We start from the raw sequence: 5960 nt of genomic DNA on the forward strand, positions 1-5960 counted from the left end.
TAAACGCTTACAGAGTGCGACAAAAAAAAAAGATTTTCGTTTGAGAAAAAACAAAGAACGGGAGCGGAGGCGCCGGTCCGGGAGCGTCCTTCAAGCAGAGCCACCGAACCAGACCACGGGCGGCCCCGAAAAGCATCACGAAAACCTCGGAAGGTCGGGCGGTTTTCGCAAGTTTGATTGGTTTTCGCCAGCCGGTCGCTTACCGTCCGGCCCTCCTTCTAGCCACGACCAGGCAGACTCGCGTGCGAGTCGGCCGTGCCGGGTGACAAAACGTTCTTGCGATTGCGTTAATGATCCTTCCGCAGGTTCACCTACGGAAACCTTGTTACGACTTTTACTTCCTCTAAATGATCAAGTTCAAGCGTCTTTTCGGCACGTGAACGGTAAAACCGACACGGCCGATCCGATGATCTCACTAAACCATTCAATCGGTAGTAGCGACGGGCGGTGTGTACAAAGGGCAGGGACGTAATCAACGCGAGCTGATGACTCGCGCTTACTGGACATTCCTCGTTAAAGGGAAATAATTACAAGTCCCTATCCCTAGCACGAAAGAGGTTCAACGGATTACCCAGACCTGTCGGCCAAGGGCAAACACGCTGATTCTTTCAGTGTAGCACAGTTTGATCCAGTATCTGATGGTATCGTCTAGCTTTTTAATTTGAGTTTCAGATGTTTCTAACTAGAATATCCACTTTCTGACGGGGTTTGAGAAATGCTTTGCACCATGTATCTAATGTAGATACGCCCTCGAATTTTTCCAGGCCATTCCAAGGATCGAATAGTGCTCCAAGATATCCATTACTGGTACCTGGTTCAACCCATGGTATGGTTTCTGAGTCGACCTGAAAAGAACGGGTAATGTTTAGAGCATACGTTTTATGCAAAGGTTCTATCGAGAACGCTGCACTTTACTGGCATTGATGTTCATACCAGTCAGATGACAAAACTGTTCGAAAATCTTTAGGAGTGCACGCATTCCTTCAGAACTGTCAGAGCACAAGGCAGTGTCATCTGCTAATGAAGTGCATGCTATGGTGTTATTTAGCTTTCACCCTTGCCCACTAGCCTCCAAGGCTTGTGTAGGTGAGTTGTCAATTTTCTTATTTCTGTATAACCGGTGTTACACATGGGACACACAAAGTATGTAAACGGGACAGGTACTACGACAACCGGGTTGTTCTCTACCTCCTTTCTACTATCAGCAGAACGGACAACAGGTATATCCTGAGCGCTCTCGGGTATAAATAAATCCTCAATTGGAGTTCTTATTTTGAAGAACTCTTTTAGACTTGACGGTAGGATGTTGTGCCCGTCTATTACAGGATGCTTATGACTTCTAAACTCACAATGCCGGAAGGACATTGTCAGCACTGATTTTGTGCTAGGTTTTCCTTCGGAATCGACCTGTCCCAGCGCCAGACTCGACTCCCGTACAGTATGCAATTTAGTGGACGAAAGGCTGTTTGCACCCTTCCGAACGCGGTCGTTTATTTCCTTATGAAGAAAACGGGCGCCACCGCCTCCCGACTGACTATAGCACGAGCATTCATCTAAAGACACCGGAGCGTCTCTATAGTTCATGCTGTGGCGTCGTACGTTATATGCAGCAACCTGCTGCACGGTTGACCTATCGGCCGTCCTGCATGCGGGAGAATCAAATACAGGAGACGTGCATGCCCGCTCCTGTACCTGCAAGTGTGTCGCAACCCCATCTGCACCTGCAACAGATGAGGCCGGGTCCCTAGTCCGGGAATATAATTAAATATACGTGTACAAATCAACTTGTTTTTAAACTCTCGGGAGATTAACCCCAATTAGACCAGTGAGGTACGGTAAGAACACACGTACGGTAGGTTCTCATTTCTATATATTCGCCATCTTTTGGAATCTTTTGTGATCGGCAACTGGATGTACAGGGACATTCACGTTGCAGGATCTGTAAAAGAGTCGCTGACAGTGGCCTAATTAGCAGCCACCCTAGTCTGTTCGTCGCCAATTAAACAAGTCAACTGGCTTACAACCCCTACCTCGTGAAGGCTAGTACGGCTAGTACGGCTAGTACGGCTAGTACGGCTAGTACGGCTAGTACGGCTAGTACGGCTAGTACGGCTAGTACGGCTAGTACGGCTAGTACGGCTAGTACGGCTAGTACCATTCCGAACGCGGTCGTTTATTTCCTTATGAAGAAAACGGGCGCCACCGCCTCCCGACTGACTATAGCACGAGCATTCATCTAAAGACACCGGAGCGTCTCTATAGTTCATGCTGTGGCGTCGTACGTTATATGCAGCAACCTGCTGCACGGTTGACCTATCGGCCGTCCTGCATGCGGGAGAATCAAATACAGGAGACGTGCATGCCCGCTCCTGTACCTGCAAGTGTGTCGCAACCCCCATCTGCACCTGCAACAGATGAGGCCGGGTCCCTAGTCCGGGAATATAATTAAATATACGTGTACAAATCAACTTGTTTTTAAACTCTAGTACGGCTAGTACGGCTAGTACGGCTAGTACGGCTAGTACGGCTAGTACGGCTAGTACGGCTAGTACGGCTAGTACGGCTAGTACGGCTAGTACGGCTAGTACGGCTAGTACGGCTAGTACGGCTAGTACGGCTAGTACGGCTAGTACGGCTAGTACGGCTAGTACGGCTAGTACGGCTAGTACGGCTAGTACGGCTAGTACGGCTAGTACGGCTAGTACGGCTAGTACGGCTAGTACGGCTAGTACGGCTAGTACGGCTAGTACGGCTAGTACGGATAGTACGGATAGTACGGCTAGTACGGCTAGTACGGCTAGTACGGCTAGTACGGCTAGTACGGCTAGTACGGCTAGTACGGCTAGTACGGCTAGTACGGCTTGTACGGCTTGTACGGCTTGTACGGCTTGTACGGCTTGTACGGCTAGTACGGCTAGTACGGCTAGTACGGCTAGTACGGCTAGTACGGCAAGTACGGCTAGTACGGCTAGTACGGCTAGTACGGCTAGTACGGCTAGTACGGCTAGTACGGCTAGTACGGCTAGTACGGCTAGTACGGCTAGTACGGCTAGTACGGCTAGCTCTAATTTTTTTAAAGTAAACGTTCCGGTCACCCCCGCCACTCAATCAAGAGCACCAGGTGAAAACCGAGAGAAAGGCCAGGACGGGCAGTGACACGCCTTGCGGCGGCCCAAGATCCAACTACGAGCTTTTTAACTGCAACAGCTTTAATATACGCTATTGGAGCTGGAATTACCGCGGCTGCTGGCACCAGACTTGCCCTTCAACAGATCCTCGTTAAAGGATTTAAAGTGTACTCATTCCAATTACAGGGCCTCGAGAGAGACCTGTATTGTTATTTTTCGTCACTACCTCCCTGTGTCAGGAGTGGGTAATTTGCGCGCCTGCTGCCTTCCTTGGATGTGGTAGCCGTTTCTAAAGCTCCCTCTCCGGAATCGAACCCTGATTCTTCGTTACCCGTGACGACCATGGTAGGCGCATAACGTACCATCGAAAGTTGATAGGGCAGACATTTGAAGGATCCGTCGCCGGTGCTAGACCGTGCGATCAGCAAAGTTATCCAGAGTTCACCAAGGGGAGCGGGCAAGCCCGCATTGGCCTTGTTCCTAATAAAAGCACGCCTTCCGCTAGGTCGGCGCTTGTTCGCATGTATTAGCTCTAGAATTACCCATGTAGGTAACTCAGTTCCAAGGAACCATAACTGATTTAATGAGCCATCCGCAGTTTCGCTTGGTACAAGCTTGTACTTAGACATGCATGGCTTAATCTTTGAGACAAGCATATAACCACAGTCGAACGCGATCGGGCGTTCATCGGGTCGGCCAAGGGAACAAGTACAATAAGCATCGCATGCAATGCTATGCTATGCTATACTGTTGTATGTAACAACACTCCCCCATATATATACCTACGACGGTCAGACTATATCGGTTAGCAACGGAGGTCGGAAAAATTGAAAAAAAGAAAAAAAATCATATCGTGCGGCCGGTCCTAGCCTAGCATAGGCGAGCCTAGCCGAGCCGGGCCGGGCCAGAGACCAGGCCTAGGTTAGCCTAGCATAGGCTACAGACGGTGCGAGCTTAGGCGGGCCGGGTCTAGCCGAACGAATATATATCGCGCGGACTAATTGAAAAAGAAATGAAAACCAGCCTTGCCAAACCTAGCCTCCGTTGCTAACCGATATAGTCTGAGCGTTGGCTTGGCTCGGCTCGGCTAGGCTAGGCTAGGCTAGGCTAAGCTAGGCCCGACCCGACCGGACCCGACCCGGCCGGGCTAGGCTAGGCCGCGCGATTTAAATTTTTTCTTCTTCAGTTTGATGACGCACACGCGCGCACACCACTTTTGAAGGTCCTCGAAATGTAACCTCGTCTACGCTGCCGGTTAGCCGGTGATAATGTGTAGTTTGATGATGATTTTTTTAGTTCCCATTTTTTCCGGCCTCCGTTGCTAACCGATATAGTCTGACCGTCGTAGGTATATATATGGGGGAGTGAAGCGGGAACAGCCCAGCGCCGAATTCCCGTGCCTGAACGGAACGCGGGAAATGTGGCGTAAGAAAGCCCTACTCCGCGCGTGTGCTCGGGCTCACGTCCTTCTGATCGAGTCCTTCCCATAGAGGGTGTCAGGCCCCCACGGCCTGGGCCACGTGCGGACCACGGTTTTCAGGAGTCGGGTTGTTTTGGAATGCAGCCCAAAGACGGGTGGTAAACTCCATCCAAGGCTAAATACTGGCACGAGTCCGATAGCGAACAAGTACCGTGAGGGAAAGTTGAAAAGAACTTTGAAGAGAGAGTTAAAAAGTACGTGAAACCGCTAAGAGGCAAACGGGTGGGCCCGCAATGTGGCACGAAAGATTCAGCGCGTTCGGGAGCACGTCCGTCTCTCTGCAGGATCCGCAAGGACCGGCCGGGTGACGGCTCGTGCCTCCGTCGCGTGCACTTCTTGCGTGCGTAGAGCTGACGACCGGCCGGTAGTCCACCAGAATGCCGATCGGCAGGTTCCTCCCACGGTCGTTCGCGGCCCGGGAGAGCTTATAGCCGATCTCCAGCGGCTGGACGCCCGGTCGAGGAAGGGAATCCGCGTCTGCCCTCTTTCGGGAGGGCTGGGCCGCCTGTCTCCCGCGAGTTGGATCGGAGCGGGACTGTTCTCAGTGTCGTTTCGGTGCAGCTTTCGGCTGCGCAGGTCCGGTCTCAACAGGCGCCCAGGGTCGGTCAGCGAGGTCGGTAGCCCACCCGACCCGTCTTGAAACACGGACCAAGGAGTCTAACACGCCCGCGAGTCGTAGCAACTTTGAAGCCCGAAGGCGCAATGAAAGTGAAGGCCAGTCCGTCTGGCCGAGGTGGGATCCCGTCGCTCGGCGGCGGGCGCACCACTGCCCCGTCTTGATCGCTCTGTCGGCGAGGCGGAGGAGGAGCGTGTGCGTTAGGACCCGAAAGATGGTGAACTATGCCTGAGCAGGACGAAGCCAGAGGAAACTCTGGTGGAGGTCCGCAGCGATTCTGTGACGTGCAAATCGATCGTCAAACTTGGGTATAGGGGCGAAAGACTAATCGAACCATCTAAAAGCTGGTTCCCTCCGAAGTTTCCCTCAGGATAGCAGTTTTATCTGGTAAAGCGAATGATTAGAGGCCTTGGGGCCGAAACGACCTCAACCTATTCTCAAACTTTAAATTGGTAAGAAGTCCGACTCGCTCGATTGGAGCCGGGCGACGAATGCGAGTGCCCAGTGGGCCACTTTTGGTAAGCAGAACTGGCGCTGCCGGATGAACCGAACGCCGGGTTACGGCGCCCGATTGGGACGCTCATCAGATCCCAGAAAAGGTGTTGGTTGATACAGACAGCAGGACGGATCAACTAGCCCTGAAAATGGATGGCGCTGAGCGTGCCGCCTATACCCGGCCGTCGGGCCAGAGGAGGTAACCCCGCCCGGGAGGTAAGCCCCGACGAGTAGGAGGGTC

The sequence above is a fragment of the Antedon mediterranea genome, chromosome 2 (genome assembly GCF_964355755.1).
Source record: "Antedon mediterranea chromosome 2, ecAntMedi1.1, whole genome shotgun sequence".
Lineage (NCBI taxonomy): Eukaryota > Metazoa > Echinodermata > Crinoidea > Comatulida > Antedonidae > Antedon > Antedon mediterranea.